The 24,676-nt window shown below is 38.8% G+C and overlaps 1 protein-coding gene across 5 annotated transcripts in view; it reads right to left on the reverse strand.

Moving 5' to 3' along the window:
• LRRC4C (leucine rich repeat containing 4C) overlaps window positions 1-24,676 on the reverse strand; it is a 476,199-nt gene that overhangs the window by 156,628 nt on the left and 294,895 nt on the right. Inside the window, exon 4 of one of the 5 annotated variants that reach the window (XR_010080532.1) lies at window positions 10,627-10,776. The exons of the other annotated variants lie outside the window; for them this stretch is intronic. The gene's annotated coding sequence lies outside the window, so the exon portion shown is untranslated. Of the gene's footprint in view, window positions 1-10,626; window positions 10,777-24,676 lie in introns of those variants that run through there. 5 annotated transcript variants of the gene reach the window in all.

Raw genomic sequence — 24,676 nt, forward strand, 5'->3', positions numbered from 1 at the left:
AGTTTGTCACCACCACTTTCTGTCAACATTTCCAAGCTATTTTAGACTATTTTACCTTAGGTTCAGAGCAAGGATAATGGTAATTTTTTCATCTCAGTACTAACTCAATACTTCATGTCAGAGGGTACAATTGTGATGACAATAACACTGATGTTCTCCTGCTATAGATCCATCTATTCAAATTTCCATATATAGATGAGATCAAATTGAGAAACACATCCAAAATAAAACTGTTTACAAAAACATGCTATTTCCAAAAACTATTTGCAAGAAAACTCCATATTTCATGAATGTATTTATTATGCAAATAATTGTGGCTTTACTCCTGCTATATTAGCTCACTCCAAATTATTTTCACTGTGCTTGGTTAGCATACAATTGATTATGCAATAGTGAAGTGTTTTCTTTGAGGGGTTTTCTTTATCAGTTTGTGTTATTTAGATACTATGTTTCCTTCTATCACAAGATATTTTTGTTTTCTGTCACCTGTTGAGAAATACAACATGACAAAAATGACTGTTGGTTAGAATACACATTTTTATAATGATGCAGGATCCGAAATGTATTTTTATCATTGTTATCATGCTTTAACTCATCCATTTACTGTGTTTTCTAGCATGGATTTTCAAACCATTCATATAGAATACAAAGAATACTATAAGGCAAGTTTTGGGGATTTTGTCTCTCTCTCCAATTTTAACACAGTCAGATGTGCAAAATATTTTCAACAGTAAAATACTTTAAGTTCATTCAGGCCTTTATAATTTACTAAAGCAATTATGGTTATTAGGTGTTCTGCAAAAGGCTGTATTGGAGGCTACCTAAATCCTTTTTCCTCTTAATATCATAACTATCAATCATGATAAAAATTTTTTGGTTCTTGTGTTTTTTGGGGTTACTTTTAATGTAGTTGTATTTACTAGATGTTGTTCTAGAAGACAATGTACTTGGATTAATAAAATATTTTTACTTTTAAAAAACTTGCTAGTGGATCGTATATTAGCAAACTCTTACCAAAGATGAAATGTAGAAATGTAAAAATCAAGATCATGTGCAGCTTTCAAAATACAAAAAAACACCCCCTATTTTAAAGTAAATAATTTCAATTGCTGTGGAAATTGCTTGTTTATTGGATAGTCAGACTTAAAGAACAGAATCACTTCTTCAAAATACAATGTATTTGTTTGCTTAAGACTGGCATTGAGGATTGGCTTAGGAATACAAGTGAAATACTACCCAGTTTTAAAGTATGAGTATCTTCACATAAATGTACTTCATCTTATGCAAGTCAGATATTATATTTTTTCTTCTGACATAATTTAAATGCTCTAAATCAAACTTTTGGATACACTTAACTGATTCCAGGGACTACATTAGAACTTAAATTTTAATACTATGAGTCACATTAGAGTCTATTAATTAGATGCCTGAATAACCTAAAATTGATGGCAAGGATATACCCCTGAATACCAATTCCTCTCAATATGAAGAAATGAAAATAACTTTTTTTAAAAAAAAAGTTTGCTGAATAAAAGAAAAAAACAGTTCACACTTTAGAATCTGAAAAATATTATCACACATTAAGGCCTATCATCAATGTGTTACATAGCCATTAAGCAAAATTGCATATTCATGAAATGAGGACATTATACTAATAAAATGAAGCAATAACACATGTAATCAAGCTTAGAACTAACTCTCTAGACTACAAATTTGAGTAACTCTCCAGGTAAAGGTATTCCACATGTAGGGACACAAAGCATGTTTACTGAGCTCCCTTTATTCCACAGTGAAGTTAATAGTACTGCTTCTCTGTCTTATTGAGGCCAAAAAACCCTGAAAATCACTCAAACTATGCTTCAACAAAGCATTCTGATTCTCAAACACAATATCAGAAAAAAAATCCTATAAGTAAATACAAATCTTAATGAAATTCACACTTAATTCATCTGCTATTGGAAGAATATCACTAGGATGTGATTAGAGTGAAGAAGACAAGAATCATAACCATAGAATGACTTGGATTGTAAGGGACCTTAAAAGCCAGTTTGTTCCAACTCTTTCCCTCCCAGGAAAGCAAGGTCACCTTTCACTAGACCAAGTTGCTCAGAGTCCCATTTAATTGGGCCTTGAACACTTCCAAGAGTGGGGCATTCACAACTTCTCAAGGCAACTGATTCTAGTGCCTCACCACCCTCAATAAAGAATTTCTTTCTAATACCTAATCTAAACCTACTCTCTTCCAGCTTAAAACCATTCTTCCTTGCCCTGCCACTCCATGCTCTTGTAAAGAGTCTCTCCATCTTTGTTGTATGTAAATATTTCCCACAGCATGCTATTCTGGCAGTTATTTTGAGATCATCTTTACTAACAAGATTCCTCATTGTTAAAGTGAACTCTGCTGAAGTATTTTTGATACTCTCCATTCCTCCATCTCAGAGTGAAGATCTGGATAGCTTAAAACATTCCATAAGTGCCTGCAAGGGCTCTTCTCTGAAAGAATTTCACAAACTCCACTGATCAGGAGGTCACTTGCAAACATACCATGACCACATTTACATGCTCATCTCACGCTTCTGTTTTGTACACGTCTGTACAGGACTTAGAAGTAGAGGAAGACAGGGTCTTAGTGGGTTTTAGCCTATCCACCCTCCTGCCTTAAGTTTCTGGTGACCAGTGGGGGAATCACTCTTAGTACAACACAGTGCAATGTCTCCTGTCCAACCCCGAGGAAGCCTGCGAAACTTGCAGAGAAGTGATGGTGCAGCATTGGAAACCCAAATGGTAACTCACCCTGTTCTTTTGAAATTTTCCTAGCCTTCTGAGTTGTCTGCCTTCTTGGAGTCACTTTCTCATGATTCTAACAGTTTCTTAAGGTAAATATAGCTCTGTTTACCCAACAGAGGTGGATTTTTTTGTTTACATTCCTCTCTGGAGGAGGAGAAAAGTTGATTGACTGTCTGTTTGACCAGTGTGTCAAACTGGAGGGGTGGGGATTCAATCCTCCAATCCACAACCAGTGCCACAAAATGCATAAATACCAAAGCCAGTAAAGTTCTGCCCTTCTTTCCCGCTTGGAAATCTCCGAGTTCCTGTGTGTTTTTTTCATGTCCTGTTGTGACAGGTCACCAGGCTCCAGCAGGCTGAGCAGGGAGCAATAATCTTTCCCAAGATGAAGCCATGTTTTTAGTTCAATGTTCATTATGCGACTCTGTAGTCAATGGTGTATTTACTACAGTAATCAAACTCAAATCTATTTAAATCCAATAGATGAATTTTTGATAGCTACGACTAAAATAGAACCACAACAGCTTCACACACAGCTGAATTCAAACTACAACTGATGAATCTGCTTTGTTTGATTCCTTAAAAATTAGTCCATAGTGTACTTTAAATTTAGATCATGAAGCTAACACAGAGAAATTTGGTAGCAATCAGGTGTGAATAAAGGATGTAAAAAATTATTCATCATCTAGTCTCACAATCTGGATGTCCTCTCTAACTGAACCTTCATAGGAGCAAAAGGTTTTAATACTTTTATAACAAATTCTAGAGCTTTTCAAACACTTACGTACAAATGGAGAATGTAGGTTATCAAGATTTTGTGGTCTGATGAGAACACAGACATAACATGTTCAGAAAACTACGGTCAAGTCCAACTCCACCTGAATTTGGGCATATATTTTCACCCTAGATCACTTCAAATCAGGCACTTCAAATCATCTTTAGCTTATCCTACTTTAAATCCTTGGGTTCTTACCATATATTTTTGCTTTCTTGATGAACGTTTCATTAAAAGCATTTTTTTTTTCCACAGCAGATTTTAGCTGTAAAGGAGTATTTAGACATGAATTCTGTGAAATGTGCTGACCTGATAAAGCACTTCATCAGGAATCTGTTTACTTTTTCTTTTGCAGTTTACTGAAGATGTGGTCATTTGTGCCTGTATGGAGATGTAAAACCCTTGTTGAAGCTCTTTTGTTTCATCTCTCTTGATCACTGAGTTCTTCCCTCCTGACACCTTCACCTTATGAGACTTAAATATGGACATTTTTTCAAATCTCACTTACATAACATTTTGTCATGCTTAACTTTCCATTTTACCTCTAATCCCATCACTACATAGCACCAAAAAAATATTTTTCTTTCTTACATTAGAGCACCTAAAGATCTTTCAACATCTGAAGCTTTCCTGCTATATTTCCCTGATCTTTCCCCAATGATGCATTGTATAATAATACTTTTCCATAAATAACCTCCAGAGCATTTTATATTTGTATATATTCACACATATGTTTAGTGTCATCTTATTAATTTAAAAAACATTCATAATCTGCCTTACCCATAGTCCTGACAGGCCACTAACCTTGGCATCAATCAGGGGATTAGCATCTGTTGCCACAGAGACCACTGCTATCAGTAATCACAAATTCCTCTCATGTTACTAATGGAGCTTCAACCCTTTTCCTCTTTCCTATTTAGTCTCTTATCATATTTTATCTGCAGCTCTGATTGGGAGTTCCTTTGGGGAGGGAACACCTTTGTTCTCTGTCTACCCAGTACATAGCATAATGAAGCCTTTTTTATTTTAATTTGACTCTTCTATCAGTGGAAATAGTAACAATGATGCACCTAATTCCACGTTACTGATGAATGACTGCCTAATTCCAAATCATGCTCAGGTACTCATGAAGGTGCCTGATTGCCCAGGCCTGTAATAGGGTCTCAGGTGGGATGACATAACATGCAACAATTCTGCCTGACCACCAGCACAAGAGACTCAAAAACTACCATTCAAAAATGTTCTTTGAAGAAGCTTTAGAATGCACTCACACCTTACACTGCCACTTATTCCCTGTTTCAGTAAGAACTGGAGAGAAACAATGAATTATCTTTCTTTCGTTTGTCATAAAAGTAGTTGAGCATCAAACAATGGAACCATGCAGAAAATGTTCCTTTGGGGCTAGTCTACAACTCTCTTGCAGAAATGTTTTTCCATTTCTATTGCAACGTTTTTCCAAATATAATTCAAAGAATTTCTTGTGTTTGTCCAGGAGTGTAAAATGTTCAATTTTGTAGCAGAAACCCGCTAAGCAAATTCTGGACATGCTGGAGACATCTGCTGCACATGTAGTTATCTAATCCAAAATTCATTAATAAGGATTTCAATGTTAATTGGAAAATCAGATTATTAGCCTTATTTCTGTTGTGGACCTAGCCAAGAAAACAATATTTTTTAAACAATCTGGAGTGGCTAAACACCATAAGCTAATGGAAAAAAGTACTAGCTGTCAAATTACATATTACCACAGTGGTTCTGCAGTGCCCAGTCATACAGACCACATGTGAATTGTGCTGAAGCAGACACAGAAAGAATCTTTTGACTGGAAACAACAGTTGTAAACCTACATCTTTCTGTAATAATAAGATATAGGCAAAGAGAGAGAAACTAAATTAAATCTTCACATAGAAAAGCACTGCTCAATAACACAACACTGTAGATGCATTTTTCTCTGTTCCTTTCATCAGTGTTTGGCCAAACTCCCACAGATCTCCCAGTAGTTATTAGATAAAACATTCGTCTGCCTTTTCACCACTCTTACAGCCAGAGGCATCACCTTAAATAAGCTGGAATTGAACATGACATTTAATGTCAAGCTCAGCACTGCTAATGCAATCACAATTGTCTCTAGGACAACCTGTAGCATGACTCCTTTCCTGATGTATGTGAGCTGTGCATCCTTCTTTGTGTCCTATTCAATATTCCTTGCCCAGACATTCTGCACAGCTGATGCTGAGTATCTTTTTTTTGCTCCATTTCATTCCCAAAGCAAGTTGTTAGTGCCATTTCCTCAACACTACTACCTCTTCCTCCAGTGCTTAACACACCCACACCTGCAATCTCACAGGAGGATGTAACACTCAGCCACAGTTCTTTTTCATGTGGCCTGTAAGTGGTGTTGTTTGGATTGTTTTTTTTTTTGTTGTTGTTGTTGTTGTTTTTTGTTTTGTTTTTTTAATTTATGAGGGGAAAAAAAGAAACTTTATGCTCTTATTCATGAATGCTCAAAAATTATGAACACACTTTTGTCTGGTAATAGCAAAGAGGGTGCTTACAGTACATGAGTAACATCAAGTCAGAGAAAAACAAGCAGAAGACACTGAATGACAACAGCTCTACAATTTCTGTTTCACTAGGGAAAAAAAAAGCCTTTTTGTACTGATGTAATATCACCGTGGAGGCCCAACCAGGAACACAGACTGGGGACACAGATCTGGGTGCATCAGAGCAGCAGGGCAGAAGACCCTGCCCTTAGTTTATTTTTCCATTATATATCTGTGGCAAGGTGACCATGGATTGGAGAAGGGTATCGCCACCTCTCCTGTCACATTGGTCCAGGAGGCTGTCATTCAACCTCCCCTTGTCTTGGAGAAAGTATTCATAACATTGCCAATATTTACAAAACATGGTCCTGTGTTTACAATTCACCAGCGTGAGAAACTGCACGTTTCTCCTTTAATATGAACGCTTAGCAAACCAGGAAAATTCATGGCAACATCTCACCCTTTTAAGTATATTAAAAAGAAAACAAAAAAAGAAAAATGAACAATTCTATGACAGGAAAAAAGAAAGAAAAAAAAACCTGTATAAAGTTCACCGACCTTCATTTAGGTGACGGTGTGAGGGCTACATGTTGGTCTGATTCTGCCTTTGCTACCCAGGGTTTCACCCTGAACCCCTTGCAATAACCTGCTCAAAATATCTCGAGCATAGTCTAACATAATTCAACCAACACCCTCATATTTTTAAATTTTTATAAGATACAAGGGAATATACGGTGCAAAAGGCAGGAGCATTCCAAGAAAAATTTTTCTACTCAATTGAAAATTCTGAACCTCAAAATTCTGTCCCAAAACCACAACCCCCAAACAACGTGCCCTTTCCCCACAGAGGTCACAATGGCTACCATACATAAAACTGAACCATAGCAAACAATTCCTCTAAGTCCATGATTAACAGTCCGATGGCTCTCAGCATCACACTGCTTCAGTCAGTCCTTGTCCAGCAGCTCCACAGGATCCAAAGTCTCTATGGAGGCCATATAGGAAAAGAGAGGATGCCAGTCCGTGTCCATGTTAATCAGATCTCGAAGAGGCTTCTGTGATGGGTGGCACTAGGGTGGCACAGGATGCACAAGGTTTCAGGATCAAACAGGATCAGTCCAATGCACCTGAGGCAGCTCAGCAGACTTTCAGCGGCCACCTCCATGGCAAAGATCCCAGAACCTGAGGATAGAGAACTTAAAAAACACAAATTGAGCAATTGACTTTTTCTCAAAGAATGCATGCAACATAGGATGTGGACGTAGAAACCCACTGCAAGGTCCAAGGAAAACTGACCATAGCTATGTGGCAACATCAACACTTCCTACACTTGAGATGATGGCTGTACACCAGCCAGAGAATTTTGCTCTTGTTCTAGAGCTTGGGAAACTGTTTCGTCCCCCTGACGTCTTCGTCTTTTTCTTCGCCTCCGAATTTTCGGGCTTGGCGTGGGCTCAGCATGACCCACTGCCTCGCATGTTTCTGCAGTATGGTCTGGACCCACACCTTGTGCGCAGAAAAACAAGGGAGTCACTTTCTGTGCCTCCTTTTCCTGTTCTCCACTAGGCTGAATATCTGCCTGTGTCTCATGTCCAGCATTCTGCCTCTGTTCAGCCGGCTGTGAAGCAGCTGTTGGGGTCATCACCATAGAATCACAGGTGTTTAGAACTGCACAGGTCTGGACCATCTCCAGGATATTAGAAGTCTCCGGAATGGTTTCCAGGAGCCTCTGGCAAGCAGAATTAGCATGGCTTCTTGCTAATTGCTTCAAAATTATCATTGTCAAAGTTATATCCTCGACTCTCGTCTTTAAAAAATGCATCAGACGCACTATAAGTCGATGAAAAGGTTCACCTGGCTTCTGTGCTATATCTGAGAAGTCTTCCTTTGGGGAGAAGGATAACTTGGTTTTTATCAATGCAGATATCCCTATGTATCTGCACGAATCTAAAACCCTGAAAGAAAGGCCAGCTTGCACATCAGGGCAAGCATATTGACTCCTCCCCATAAGTAGGTCAACTCCGACCCCAAACAAGGGATCATCTCGAGGCAGGTGGCTATTTTTGACAGCCATTTGTCCAGCTAGGAATTTCCAATTTCTTTCAAAGGTAAAAACCTCTTGAGGTTCAAGCATCATTGTTGCAAGACCTCTTATTACATAAGGAAAGATCAGATTCTCAAATTCTGCACTGATCCATTGAATTGCCTCAGTGAAGCTTATATTATCTTCTGCCACGTCCCTTGATAAGGGAAGCGGGACTGCCCATGATGGGTCATCATGGCTATGATGCTGTGAAACCACGTCCACAGGTCCCTGAACTGGCTCGGGCAAAGCTGCATCTTCAGGCAGCAGCTCCGTTATCTCAGCAGCCTGGTTTGGCTGGGATACAAGACTAAAAACCTCATCCGATTTCATGACAGGAAAAGCGTGCACATCAGACAACGCTTTTGCCCCGTTATCATCTCCCACCGCCGACCCGGCCCTGTAGGGGGGGTGGGCGGGGGACAGTGACTCGCTCAGACTCCTCTCTGAGCGGGGGGGGCGATTGTCGCGCTGGGCAGGGAGGCGTGGCCGATCGGCCACAGCTTTCAGCTCCTGTTCCATCAGCCGATGGGTCGGTGGCCGGGGCCAGAGCCGGCAGCAGCTCTGCGGCTCCAGCGCTCGGCCCCGTCCCCTCTGAACGGAGGGGGCATGCGGCGGGGCCGCGCGGCGGCGCGGGGGGGCTGTCCATCGCGGGTGGCCCCGCAGCAGCGGGCAGCGTTGCGCCCAGCCCTCCCCCCGCGGCGCCGGACCGGCACCGGACGCGTGGGGCGGGGCGCGGCGCGGTGGGCGGCGGCGACGGCTCCGCTGCGGGCACCGCACAGACCGCCGGCGGCGGCGACCCCGCGCACAGCATTTGGCGCGGCGGGGGGACGGGGCAAGGAGGGGCCGTCCCCGCCGGGCTCGCCTGCCGAATCCTTCGCGGAGCAGGTCGCGGCGGGGCGGGGCGGGCCGGGGAGGCGGCGGCAGGGGGCGGCGCCGGCAGCGCCGGGTGTGGCGTGCACGGCGGCCCCCCCGGCTCCCCGCAGGGGGCCCGAGGCGGCGCGGCTCCGCGCGGCAGCTGCAGGGCAGACCCCGCAGCGGTGGCGGGCAGCGGGGGGGTCGCCGCGGCACGGCCGCCTGGGGCGGCGCGGGCGATCCCCCGCGCTCGGCGTGGGACCCGATGCCGAGCGCTCCGCCCCCTCGGCACCCCAGCTCCCCGCCCGGCAAACCGCGCGGGGAGCGGACCGAAAAAGGCTTCCCCGCGCTTCCAAAAACCCCGCTGGGCGCGCCCAACCCCCGACATGGGGGTGGGGGTCTCCTGCATCGGCTCTAACCCTGCAACAGAGCAATCCTCGTCAGAAGCGACGGAGCTCGCAGGGGAGCTTCTGCTCTGTGTCGAAAACCCAGAATCAACTTCAAAGTCCTCCCCAGCCTCTTTTAGAAGTGGGAAGACTGTTGTCCATGCCCGTAAAAGAGTGCCTGCCTTAGAGTTTCCGTCAAGGACGGCAGAGAAAAGGCTTTTTCCCAGGGTTCTCCATGGGCCAATATAAAGTGCCTTTTCAGCAGTATAAAAAATTCCAAGTTTCTTTCCCCAGCTAAGCAGTTCTCTCACGTGTTTCCTGGTCAAGTCAGCGTCACAGGACAACAAAAAGGAGTGGAGCAGTTCCATCATCAATCGTTCCTCTGAGAACATCGTGGGTTTCTTCTTTTTGCAGCTGTAGAAGGCAGATTTTTTTTTTTCTTTCTTCTTTTTTCTTTCCTCACTAGCTTGCAACTTGACCACGTACAGGCGCCAGTTATCACCGTGGAGGCCCAACCAGGAACACAGACTGGGGACACAGATCTGGGTGCATCAGAGCAGCAGGGCAGAAGACCCTGCCCTTAGTTTATTTTTCCATTATATATCTGTGGCAAGGTGACCATGGATTGGAGAAGGGTATCACCACCTCTCCTGTCACATTGGTCCAGGAGGCTGTCATTCAACCTCCCCTTGTCTTGGAGAAAGTATTCATAACATTGCCAATATTTACAAAACATGGTCCTGTGTTTACAATTCACCAGCGTGAGAAACTGCACGTTTCTCCTTTAATATGAACGCTTAGCAAACCAGGAAAATTCATGGCAACAATGTAATATGTATTTGTATCAAATTATGACCTTATTATCTACTGCACTGCAGATAGTAACAAGGGGAAACTGCAAAGCACTCTGTTCAAAGCCTGTCACAGAAATACAGTTTTTGGTTACCTGGTTCACTCATACTACATCATCCTTAAATATCAGTGTCCTGGAAAATTTTTACTATTTATAGATCTGCAGTAATGATGAAGTTCATAAAAACCCATTAAAGTTCATTAAAAATAACACTGACTTTGGGGAGAAGGAATAGAATTCTATTCCCATTTACAAGAAACAAATGCAAGACAGAAAACGGAAAAGACAGCTTAAACTTACAAATTGTGCACAGACGGATGAGGTGGAGGCTAAGCAGGTAAGATCCTGTTCAATAATGTTGTTTCATACTTTAAAAAGGTGGAAATCTCCTGGGATAACAGGTTGGCTTGTTGACAGTGTTCATCATGGGGATCCACATGACAGTTGGGGTGTCTGGTTGTCACTCCATCAAGCAAGGGACATTTCAGAAGGTTCTGTTGGAATTAGTATTAAAATTTCAAGAAATGTGGGTGGTCATTGTAAATGGTCCTTTGGAAGATTTTCTGTTTTTCTAGGGATAAGTGTCTTGGTAAACATAGTTTAGAGACAGAGAACAAATTGCTAAAAACATGCACATGATTTGGCCAATAGTAAAACATCCTCAGAAACCTGATGGCAGCAAACAAGTAGTCAGCACTTTCCATAATAACTTAGACCTTTAGAGTGGGATTATTTTTTCACTCTATTTAAATACCACGTGGGGAGTTACCTTTGATTTAGTACTTTGCTTGCCTGTGGAATTAAACAGATTTCACACTATTCTCTTGTGTTCTGATGACCCATGAAACAACAAAAAGAAATTTGATTATTCAAAATAACGTGTTAACTCCACCAAGGAAAAAACTTTACTCTTATGCAACTATTTTGGTGTTTTATGTTGCCACAGTTAAACACCAGGAGCTTTAAACAGAAAATCAATAGCTACAGCAAAATCCCAGCATAGCTATAATATTGTTTATCCTACTGTAGGTTAAAACTCAGCTTGAAGGGATAATGTGATGAAGTTGGGACAAAAATCCTGGCTCATTTTTTTCTCTTTCCCTTGTCATTATCAGCAGTGCTAGATGGATTACTCAGAATAGAAATGACAAGAATTTTTTTTTCCAAATTATAATGGCAGACCGAATTAGTCTGGACTCCAGAGGAAGCCAAACCTCTGACTACAAGTATATCATATACAGTGGTTCACAGGAGCACCACAGAGAAACGTAGAGGGTCAGATTTGGTCTTTGATGGAATAGATATTGATTACTTTTAGAAATGAGGGATATGATGGATATGACAACCTGGAGCCTGTGTCTTAACCAAGAGTGAGAGTCAAAACTTTTTAAATACATAAAAGCATAACATTTACCATAATTGATGGGGTACCAAAGCTTTCATCTAAGCTTACCAAGGAATCAAATGGGAAGCTTGAACTTCAATACCTTCAGTTAAGCGGGGCTCTGACTTTTGTGAAAGCTAAGGACAACAGCTTGCTCTCTTATTTGTGTTTTCTGTTTTTACCAGCACCTTACATGCTTCCTCAATTTAAGCCAAATGCAATTTTTCAAGAAACTCACTTCTCGTAAACATTCTGTTTTGCCCTTAGTCACAACAAGTTATTGAATATATTTGTTAGATAATTTGGTCCAGTTCAGTGAACTACAGCATATTCCCAAAGGCCACTGGTTTGAAGCAATTTTTTTCTCACTTTTCTCAATTCTTTATTTATTTTGTGCCTCACAAACTTTTCTTCAAGTCAGTCTGTTCTGTTTTTAAAAGAACATCACCTTGTCCTAAGTCCTTTCCCTACAATAGTTCTAACATCATTGCTAAATATACCACCAGTAATTGTGTGAATTCTAAGGTTGGGGTTATTTAAAAACCATCATCAAGGTACTTTACAATATTATTTTACTTACAAACTTACTTACATAGCTTTACAAGTTATGGCGGGAGTAGCCTACAAAAAAGATGGAGAGGGCTGCTTCTAAAGGGCATGTAGTTTTAAAACAAGAAGGAATGACTTTAACATTAAAGAGGGTAAGTTTAGATATGACGAAGAAATTCTTTACTTTGAGGGTGGTGCAGCACAGGAACAGGTTGCCCAGAGAAGCAGTGGATGCTCCACCCCCAGAAATGTTCAAGGACAATTTGGATGAGGCTTTGAACAAGCAGGTGGAGTAGAAGGTGACCCTGCCCATGACAGGGAGTGTGGAACTAGATAATCTTTAAAGGTACCTTCCAACCTAAACCATTCCAAGATTCTGCAACTCCAAGATTCTAAATCAAGCAGTGCATAACTGTGGTATATACGATCTCTGAATGTTAGCATATGAAGCATCCAGTATCAGAATAAGTGGTCGCACTGGAACTTAGCAACAGCAAACTATGACACCTATCAGAAGAGCTGGGCTGCAAAATGATCATTTCAGAAACTATTTTTAAGCAGGCTCAGCACTCAAGACAACATCACTTCCCCTCCACCCCCTGAGAGATGGAGAAAATGAGATGTCAGCGATCAACACAGTCAACACAGAATCAATGCAGCATCTGACAGCATTTATGTTAATAGCATTTTCTTGTCCCACGGTCCAAAGAAATATGCTGTCAAAGCTCCACATGCAACTGGGACATCTCACTGTGGTTTGTCTCATCCTCAGATGAGAACCTCCTGACAAGAATTTGGACACACAGTTAAGCTTTCTTGTTTACCAGTGAATTCAATGTTTGAGGAAACTATGATCCAAACTTGTGTCAGAGTAAAGATTAGTTCGCTGCAACTTTTTTGAGCCAGTTGGCATAAGATGTTCTATTAAAATTTCCTAACAGCTGATCTTGAGGCACTTAAGGAGGTTTGATCCTATTCTGCTTCACTGAGCATTAAACATTATATTTCTAGCCTCCTCAAAAGAAGTTTGTATTTCATGAAAGATATTTTAAGCCAACATCAAGGGATGAACAGACAAGGAAAACATTTCTGTTTACTTTAAAGTCTTTCATTTAAGTGCCATGATTAGATGTCCAAATTATTGCAGAATTATTTCTGCTTACCTTGTACAATGGTACCAATTTTTCAGTCAGAAAACAAATACTTTAAATACTACAGTACCTTTGTGTTAAGAGAAGGAAAGAGAATAGATGTGAGAAAATTGGGTAATTTTTTTTTTTTTTAAATTTGGACACTTAATTTGAGAGGAGAGTGCCCCATTAATGCAAAAGTCTGCTGGTAATTTTTATTTCAAAGTACACAAGAAGTGTTTGAAAAACCTAAGTACTTTTCAGATTAAGATCACAAATAGTTCTTATTTTGAAAGTATTTTCTATAGGAATTTGCCTACATTCAAATTCTAAAAAGTCAAGAAACATCTGGAAAATAAAGTAAAAAAGTCAAGTCTGGTTTTATTTTGTTTTTCAGCTTGTTAAAAGGGCCAAAAGGAGTACTGAGTAATTCTGATTTGCAATTTTATTTAGATACTATATGCTAGAAAGTGCACAGTTAGAATCTCTACAAGAACATTGTGTCATGCACTTGAACTACCAAATCAATGTTTACACTAACACTTAGAAGTTGTTTTAAATGTGTACTCAGGATACCACCATGGCTACATAATGTCACACATCTATACGTAAATGAGTGCATTGATGTTTCCACCCCCATAATGGGCAGCTGCTTCACTTTTTCTTTTTTTGAGGTAAATTTGCCAGTATTTCAAACTAAATATCTACTATTTCAAAAGAAAATAATTTTGAAACAAGACATTTCAATAATTTTAGAAATCTTCTCCTTTCCATTCTATATATTATTTCAAGTTGATTGATTAATCAAAACCATTTCTGGTGTAAAGAATTTATTTTCAGCAAAACAAAAAAACAAAGCTTTGGCAAATATGCAAAGTGAGAGTAATTTTCTGCTTTTAACAACAATCTTCTCACCTCTAAGAAAATAAATTGTACAATTTACTTGTCCCTATGAAACCAGTAGTATCAGGGGTTGTTTGTCAGGAAATTTCCATGCACCATATGACGTACCAAGAAGAACCTCTTAGACTTGTTTGTATTGCAGATAGCCACAACCAATACTGTTGTACTAAACTAAATAATACTAAAGTTTTAAGTGACTTTGAAACTTAGAATGGATAGGCACAAGTTTATGAGGGAGTTTTTAACCTTTGAGAGTACACATAACATGCTTAACAACAGAAGTGCTGCATCTGCAAGACTGCTCCATACCTTCTGAATTTTGAGAAGATCAGACCCTGGGTTTAGAAATTAAAACGTTTATTAAAGTGTTTATGTAACATGTTTTGTGTCTTCCAGCTGATGTGCCTACCTAGTGCAATTGATGACTGAAAATATCCAGGATGTCTGTGTCTACTGGGCCAACAGACTCAGACAACCCTCTAGAATATATCCCATGAGTTGTTTACCTAGAAAGGATTTATTCTATAGACTGTAAAAAAAAAAAAAAAACAAACCACCACCACCAAAACAACCTACTTTTGCAAATCCTTGAGACACCATTCCATATTATTATGCTATGCTGGCTGCTGTCTCACAGTAAGATTCTAACTAAATGCACCAGGATTCCCTATCAGATTCCATGAGGAATCAAACTGCTGGGAGCATGAAGGTTTTGCGTGTGCCTGCCTTTCATCTGAGTTTTGCCTTAAAACATTTTAAGGCAGGAGGTGGGCTGATGGATTTTCTTTAAGATTTATGTAACTAAATTAGCCCACTTCACTCCATGCAAACTCCCAGTGACTGCTGAACCACTCATTAATGAATGCAGCTACAGATAATTACATGACAAGTTGCTTGAGTCTAGACAGTCTGCTTCAGCAGTCAGTGACAACATGGCCAAAGGGAACACTAACCACATTGTACTCTTCCATCCTAAGAGGAGAGGTCTTTCCAAAATGCCATGTCCTTTTGCACATTAATGACTTCCTACACTCCATACATTTACAAGCTGTGGTAGGTTGTGATATAGCAAAAGAGCAGTTAAGATGCTATGTGTAGTAGTGTAGAATCTCTTTCTCAAGTAAATAGTTTACGTGTAATAGTAAATAAAGTGACAATAAATTTATAAACACACTATATATGGTTTGAACAGGGGGTAGAAGATACTGTAAAGTTATATACATTTGTTTTTTTTGTTTTTGCACCTTAGCTTTACTAGGGTTTGGAAGGAAAAAGAGGAACAGATTGACTTCCTATACAAGAACACACAGCCTTGGAAGTTGTTTAAAAACTTAAGGATTTAATATCATTAACTCACAGAATAAAAAAGCTGTCTTCTGCCAGAGGAGAACAAAGCATGAAAATACTTAAAACATTACTTAATTTCCAGTAAGATTTGCCAGGGTCAATGAGGACTCATTGAGCTCTGACAGGAAGACAAGCAGAGGGAGGGAAGCCTGCAAGTGCCTTTTGGAAGGTTAATCTAAGATCCTCGTGTAAATGGTCAGATACTTATAGAAAAGGTACAAGAGTTTAAAAAATACACTTTTTTCTAAATACTTTCATGTTAAACAAACATAGATTTTCCATGATTATTTTATTATAGACTATCACAGTCATAATTCAAGGAGGAGAACTGTAAAGTGAGAACTCAGATCAGACCTGCTGAATGATCTGAGCTGAAGAACACAACTGCATTCTGTGAACTGCTTCCACCACACGCACCAGATATTATCAGAGTGCTGAACCTGAGACTTTAGATACATAATGAAAGTACCTATTCCAAGACTGCATGCAGTTCACGAACTTAACAACCACAGGAAAATTAAGTGAAATAATTCTGTATTATTCTATGAATTCATTACGTGGCTGCTGAACCCATGAATTAAATGAAGGCAAAAAAGGCAAAGGTCTCAAAACTATAACTCACTCCCTTACATGCTTTTTCAGGTTCCTGTTGTGTAAACTGCCCTTTGTTTTGGGTTTAGATTATTCTGGTGGCTTTGAGCAGCCAGTAGGAGAGCTTATGTAAGATAATAAAACAAAGAACCAGGCGCATCTGTATTTATTTGCCTGAACTACATCAAAGGATTTTAATTTCTGTCGGTATATTTGCCTCTGAACTCAGTATATATATCAAGCAACACAGAATTGGTCTGTGACAGTTTACCCTGCTTTTTCAGGGAGATGAGTAAGATACAAAAGGCCACTGTCTCAGTAGAGCACTCAGATTTCATTAGTGAAAAGGACAGGCATGTACAAAGAGCTGCCCTTACATAAACTTCAGCCATTTGAAATTATGGCTTATGTGGGGAGCAGAAACTTTCCAAATGCAGAGACTAGATTGCAAGTGCACCAGCAGTGATCTGGGTCCATGTGGAGAGTGTTTACTGTTTACATTCCAGTTTCTCTGCACTAGAGGCACAAGACAGATGCAGGGAAAAACAGCAGCTTTGCCATCCCACGTGTCTTTGCAATCAGCCTTATCATTGATTTACTTGTAATTTCCTTGTAAACGTCTTCAGAAATCATTTATATATTTTGCAAACATGCCTTCAAGTGTAACATATACAACCTGAATATCAAACAGCATTTGAATTCTAAAACCATGGCAAGAATTTTCTACTTACGCTATTATTCATATAGATCAGAAGCACACAGACCTTGAAGCCAGTGCTGAAATGAGTCAACTTGCTCATAGCTTTAATGCCAGAACGAATCATAAATATATTCTTTAGAGAAGTTCAGTGCCACAGAAGTGCATTATGACAGGTGTTTTACACTTTCTTCAGGTGACACATGTTTTATTTGTAAATTGTTGTAATCTCAGTGCCACACTGATCTTTGTGTTAGGCTTAAGTGAATATTTGGTAAATGAAGCTTGTCAATAAAGATATTTTTGATAGCAATTCTGAAAAACTCCAAGTGCATGAGACCACAATATTTGTCTTCAGTACTGATAAAATCAATAACAGCTAAATCATTTGCATGTGAAAGATGATTTGGGGCGTATAAACCTTGTATTGAAAGGTATCACACAGGATTAGCTACATTAGTTTCAACTAAGTCAAAATACAAGAAAGAGAAAAAGACAAATGCTTCAAAAACACAGTGAACAATAAATTTAAATACTAGCTTTTCTTTGGATGAGTAAAAAAGTAGCAGTTACAAAGTAATTTTCTCCTTAGGATTCTAATGATATCCTGTGAAATCTGGTTTGCTTTCTATGAACAAATCATATTGAAGCTTAAACAAAACCACTGAGTATTGCACACAAATAAGCCTCCCAAGACAGCAAATGTTTCAGATCAGTCTGCTAATTTTTATGGAGTCCGTCAGAGTCATGAGTATGCTTTTAAGCTATTATATTACCCCTTTATTTTAAAAAAATGAGGCTACCATTAATTTCACTGTGGTACGTCAGTTTTATCCAAGTTCTGCAGTGCACAGTCCTGTTTTTTAAGACTGAATTACTATGAAAAAACAAAATTTTAGTTTCTGTTTGCTTGTTTTGCCCCTGTTTAGAAAAAAAAAGGAAAGAAAATTTTCTCTTACATGCTATTTGTTCTTACTAATGAAGTTGACATTAAAAAATCCCACCGCAGACCCATAAACCTAATTGGATACCAATCACCTGTTATACATTATGATAAAAAATTTCTACTGCCTACTAAAGATTAGAGAACACAGGAAAATTAAATAGAGCATAGTGTAAGAATACATCTATACAGACCTTTTAGGAATTTATTTGCAGATAAAACAGGACTGACATCATATTCAGGGCTGCTCAACCTCTGTAAACTGAGTACTCAGCACCACAAAGTTAGATTTCTAGAAAGAGCCTGTCTCACTAAGGTTCTCTAGTCTGTGTAATACAGAAGAACTCACTATTGTCATGAGAGCAGAAGGAACTCCCAATACTTAAGGAAAAGCCAGGTAATACTTTGCATGGAAATGCAGCCTATTTTTGTATAGCAAGACTGTTGGATTCCCAGTAAAGAACTGAGCTTACCAAAAAAAGAAAGATTAGCAAGCCAAAAATTCCAGAATTATGTAAATATTACACCATCTTTTGAATACTACACTCCAGTGTACTACCTACCTACCTTCAGCAAATGCTCTCTCGATTTCAAATTGTTTTCTATCAAAGAAGTATTTAGAGTGGGAAGGACTCTGGAGATCTCCAGTCAAACACTCCTGTGTTTGATTCTTTATATATGCAGATATAAAAACACACATACACAAATACATAAAGGTTTACACACGTGTGTATATATATATATGTATGTATGTATGTATGTATATGTGTATATATATGTATATAGATGTGTGTATGCATATATGTATATATAGATTTCTACAGTTTCTATTTGTGTACCTCAGAGAAAAAATCAGTTGTTATTTGGTTGTAGAAAGTTCCAATCATCCTTTGCTCTTAAGACAACACAGGGAAGGTTGATGAAACAATCACACCACCTTTTTTCAGGAAAATCTCAGCAAAGCTGTGCAATTGTCCTCCGAAAGCTTTTCGCAGCTTTTCATCCTCTTTTAAAAGGCATTGCACTTGAAATCCACATAGCTCCACCCTAACTGATTCAAAACAGCTCTGCAGCCAATAAAGTTGTTTTCATTTCAATACTTCTGCAGTGTAAATATGATACCTACTCCTGTAGCTGAATAACAGTTAATCAGCTTACCTACTCATGGAATATTTGAATGGAAGGGTGACAAACCATTAACCATCACACGGAGTTTCACTATTTCTTTGATTGCAAGTGCTTACTTAGCACCCTGATTTCTTATAAGGAGATACTCTGCTGGGTTTTGGTTTTCAAAGAAGGCATAGAAACTGCTCTAGGATAAGCAGGCCTCGCTACACATAACTACAAATCCTCATTCTTACTATCTTTCATTCTTCTACCTTTGTTTAGGTTTCTCAGAATCTTGAGAGATACTTTTCCTTATACATGCAGGTTTCCCCCAAGATTTTGAGAAAACATTACGGAAGAGAGGAACTGTTGGCATTAAAACCATCAGAGACTCATGTCTTACCCATAGGGATGTAGAGAACCTCTGTTGTAAGTAAAGTTAAACTCATACATTGTAGCAGGTCCGCCTTCTAAAACCATTAAAATGGCAATATCAATGCAAGTGTACTCACAAACAAATAGAGATTCTTTTGCAGCCTTGGAGATGTCTGAACATCTTACACCCACAGTTTTGTCAGTATCACATCATGCATCACAGATACGCAAAGCTACTAAGACAACTAAAGAAAAAGGCACCAGGAGCATGGCTGGAGGCTGCATTTACTAGCTCAAGCTTTTTGGTTGCTCACTGAACTCATATACCTTTCATGGCTGATTTCTTTGGACATCTACCTATGGAAATTAAAAGAAAATGTCAGGGAAAAAATGGGCTTTGTGAAGAATTTGTGATGAATAGACAAAGCACCTAGTGTGTCTCCAGCCAGTTATTCCACCTCAACAGCTTGAATGTTTACCTTCTTCTTCCTTCACCTGAATTTCAATTTACACAGGTCCTTTCTCAATGATACTTCATTATCTACTAAGTAAGCTCCCCTGATACTCATACACTTTTCAGAAGGTCTGTGCATCATCTGAGATGCAGCTTCTCATTTTCAGAGTTGAATCTAATATATGGATATATTGTTCTATTTTCTGTTTCTGCAATACTTATTTGACTGTGGTATTATACAGTCTCTAAAAGATTATTGCTTCTGCTATGATAATGGATCAGTATTTTGCTTTACTTGTGCTGATTCTGGCGGAGTTCTGAGTGTTCTTGGTTGAGGAGAAGTCAGACTGTCAAGGCCTAATTAAATAAAAATTATACCTGAAAAATGGCTTCAGAAGTGTCACTCACTACATTATTACCTTCATTTGCTTTAGCTGAGTCAGGTTTAGATAGCCTCAAAATTAAAATGTTTTAAACTGTGTATAAACTTAAAATGCAGTGGAAGTCCTTATTTTCTGTCAGTAAAGGATGTAACCCATTCTTCCTGCTTATTACACTTCATCTAGTAATCAAAAATTCACATATTGTAACATCCAGGCTTTTGCTAATTAGACTCAGGCCCTGCCAATGGGAGCTGAGGGTCCCCTCTCCACAATTAATTTCAATGCTATGGCATGAGCAAGAATGATATTTTCTGAACTTCCTAGGTTTCATCTGGAAAACGTTCTGTCTGAGCTGCATGGATTACTGGCTTAGTCAATTCAAGTGCTGACAACCTTAACTTTTTTATCTAACTGGAATAAGAAAGCTTAGGCTATGGTACAGAAGCCTCACACATGAAATCATCAGAAACACTCTTTTAATGGTGGATATTGATTTCACATTTACATGGTAGTGATTTCACATTTACAGGTGGCAGTGCTGATGTCATTCTTTGAGGAGAAAAGAGACATGGCACAAAGCCATGGGATGAAAATTTTTTGCCCCATCATCTTTTGTTTTCTTTTCATTTTAGATGTACAACAGGTTCTTGTAGGAAAAACACTATTCTAATCTAATCATGCTCACTGAAATAAAATGCTGAGAGGCAGCTCTGGGGGGAGAATGACAAAACACATTTGCATAGTTTGCACTACAGATTTTATTTAATTTAGGAAGAAAGGCCTGTGAGGCTTACTGCATTGTCAAAAACTGTAAATATAAAAGTCCCTTCAGTATTTCCTAAAGTGCTAAGTAAAAGGTCCTTTGGATTCAGAGGTTGAGTTGGAACTGACAAAATCAGTCTCCATAGCCTTTTGAGCTGATCTTTGCAGTGTAGTTATGGCATAGGTAAATGATATCATCTTGAAAAGGGTTTCAGTTACTTCATTGGAAGAAAATCTCATTCAGCTCTGGACTTCCCCAGTACAACCACAAAAGACTTGTTTGCAAATTCTAAAATAAATATACACACACAATAATAATATAAATTTTTGCCTTTCAATGAAAAGTTCGAAATGCCAACAAAAAGCACTAATTACCACCAATACCTTCTTCCAGATGTATAATCTATTGCAATGTATTACATGCATGTAATATACACATGAGATCCTTCATCCAGTGTTTTCTCCCAATTTAGCTGATCCAAGTATCTCACATCAACGTGTATTCAAAGAGCTTTCTAGAACAGGCACGTGATTTAATCAAATTGTCTAAATGCTTTTTAGAACAAACAGATTAACATGGATAATGTTAATGACACAATATTCCTACACTCACTAAAAAAAGCATCAAAGAAGAAATGGAGTAACTAAAACAGCTTGAGAGGGAAGGTCAAAAAGCATGAATGGTGTTTACCTCATATGACAAAGGATGGATTATGGTCTCCTTTTCATGTACATACTCCCAGAGTATTCTTACACAAAGGATGAGACCAAAAATGAAGAGAAACAAGAAGTTCCTGCTAGCTTTCTATTAGCAACACAAAACTTCTTCATCTGTGGAGCAAATAAAAGTGTCCTTTGGTGCAGCTGTCAGGTGGGTCTAAATCCTGGGTTAAAATATATAATCTGTTTTTGAATATAAGTATTTCAGGAGTGAAAATGTTTGCTTACAAGTTGGAACTTCTTTCACAGGCATTTCTGTACACAATAAGCTTTTCAGCTAAGTAATGGATAAACTCAACTTCATAAAATGTCCTTCTGTTTCAAATAGATTTCAAAAGCCTAGTGTAGTCTTGTTCTTTATTCTAGCAATTCAATTTAAGAAAAATTTTAATGTTACCAAAAACATTTTGTTAAGGACTTTTTTTTAATCTGCACACTTGAAGTAGCTTTTTGTGCTAACGGAAAATTCATTACTTGTTTTCATTTGACACTTGGGGAGGTTTCATTTTGAACATAATAAACAATGAGAAGCTGAAGTTCACTTTTTCTCCTTTTTAAATCTGTTAGAAAGAGCCATAGATGCATTAACTATAAACCATGAAGGTAAGTGGCTCTACAACTCAGGAACTAGAAATGAAAGATCCAAAATGTGCTGCATCATTTTACAACTCATGTTCTATTCTCAATATTCTCATTTGTCTTCTTATGATATTTTCTAAGGGAATATTTTAGCTGCTAAAAAAAATGTAATAAACAGAAGTGTAATAAAGTGAGAAAATTGTGCCCTTGAGCTTTGGAAATTTTTTATCCAAAACCACGCAGTTAACACTTCCAATGAATATGATATGCAATATGATGCTTACAGTACCTGCTCTCTCAAATATTGCATAGGCATGATACCATTCTGATGAACAAAGCAATACGTGTGTGATTAACACACATGCATTCTCAAGCTGCTTTCAGACGTATTTAGTTATTTAAATTTGTAGCTATCTAATGAAAATCAGTGTCTATATTACTCAGTCTTCAATTTCCAACAAAACATTTTGCTGATTTCATCACTGACCATTTTAACACAATCTTATTTAGGTATTGCCTGTGTGAGGGGAACTTCAGAAGTGTTTTAGGACTAATTATTGGAAAGAAGAAAGGAAGGAATAAGAAACATTTTCCTTCTAAAGGGATTTTAAAATACAAACCATACTGCACCGACACAACAAGCAGTCTGAAGGATACCATTGCTGCCTTTTCTACAGCATTTCAATTTCAGGATACATTGTACTGTAGCTTTTGGTGATGGACAGCCTTGAATCTATCCTTCCAAACTTAGCACTGAACATCAGAGAAAATGTAACTATCTTAATTATACCAAGTTAGAAAGGATACTCAGTGATAATTTCACCAGCAGCAGTACTGTCTCTTTTGCAAAACAAAACAAAACAAAAAACCTTAGAATATTAAAGCACTATCAATAGTTTTGAGGTGTGCTTGTGTTGGAATTCTGGAAACTGAGGATTTTGGGCTTTCTGTGCTGAGGGGCACTGGCCCTCAGGCAGGCACTGCATTTGATTTGAGGCCAGGAAACTTGACTTGGAACAGGCTTCTGAAGTTGAGTGGTGGCACTGTGGTTGTGGGTGTGTAGTTTGAATAGTATTGTGTGATCTTACAGGGTGAAAAACTTGTATTTCAAGGCTTTAGTATATACTAATATATACCGGTCAAGATGGAGGATTTAAGGCATTGTCTAAGTCCTTCTTGTTCACCTTATTCTTCTTGGTTTGGGTTTTTTTTTTTCTAATTGGGTGAAAAAAGCCCACATTGTGGGCCTTGAGTTGTCAATTATTGGGTCAAAAGTATAAATAATAATAATACTAATATAGGTGTCATCTTGTTATTGGGTGATTAGTGCTTAACTAACCTTGGAAAGAGTTAGAGATGCATCCATTTTGTAACTTGCTAGTTAGAGCTCATGAGTCGTGAGACTGTAATATAGGTAAGAATTAATACACACTGAGTCCGAATGCAAACTTCATCTCTCATGCACTGATCCTGACCTTGTCAGAAAAAGAAGCCAGAACCCTCACATACTTGTCTGGCCAAATGGATACAGCAATTGTGTGCCAGCCAGAACAGCCACTGGACAACTGAGAAATTTTAAGATCTTACCTGATTTAAGAAGATGTGTATCTTTAATATATGTCTTACCATATATACTGTGCCATGAATATCTATCACATACATATTAGCAAAGTCTGTTTTTCCAGAACAAGATAATTTGTGGTTGACAGTCATTGTGAAGGCCAGCAACTACAAAGTCATTAGCAGGAGCAGTACCCTTGATTCATTAAGGCTATCCTAGGCAATGTGTTAGAAACCTTGTACCAAGTGCAAAGAGATCTCACCTCAGTCAATAGTTGTGAAATGCACTTACAGTAGAAAGGGAGAGCAAGACAAGTCCTGTCTGCAGAATACCCAAACGCCTTGCCGTGACATCCACTCTAATGAAAGCAAGAAAATCCCAGCAAGTGCTTCCACCAAAAAGTGACTACACTTTCTAGAACTCTTCCCCCTAAATTCATAATCATTCTACCAGAAGAACAGGTAAGCAAAGTTTTAGTCAGGTTTCTACTTCTCTATCCACATTCCAGAGCAGGATTTGGCACTAGCTAATGCAGGTCCAGTAAATAGTTTATGAGGATGACAGGATTCTTTCCAATACTAGATCCAGGCACTACTCCCGGTGAAATTCTCCAAACCTGAATAAAATAATTGCCTAGCTGGCTTGGATACACTTGTGGAAGACCAACAATTGGTGGAAATGGTATTTGGTACTGGCTGGTCTCATGTCTGGTGTAATAAGCCAAAATTATTTCCACAGTCAAGCACTTCTTAAAGCAATCAGACTCAACACAGAGAGATCAGATAGAACACAGCAGCCAAGAGCATGACAGCAATCAGTGATCTGCCTTTAGTCCATACTTGTCCCTTTTTCCCATAACTGCAATTTGCCTATTGGTTGTGACCCAGTGGTGACAAAATACTACAT

This window comes from Prinia subflava, chromosome 5 (assembly GCF_021018805.1).
Source record: "Prinia subflava isolate CZ2003 ecotype Zambia chromosome 5, Cam_Psub_1.2, whole genome shotgun sequence".
NCBI classification, from domain to species: domain Eukaryota; kingdom Metazoa; phylum Chordata; class Aves; order Passeriformes; family Cisticolidae; genus Prinia; species Prinia subflava.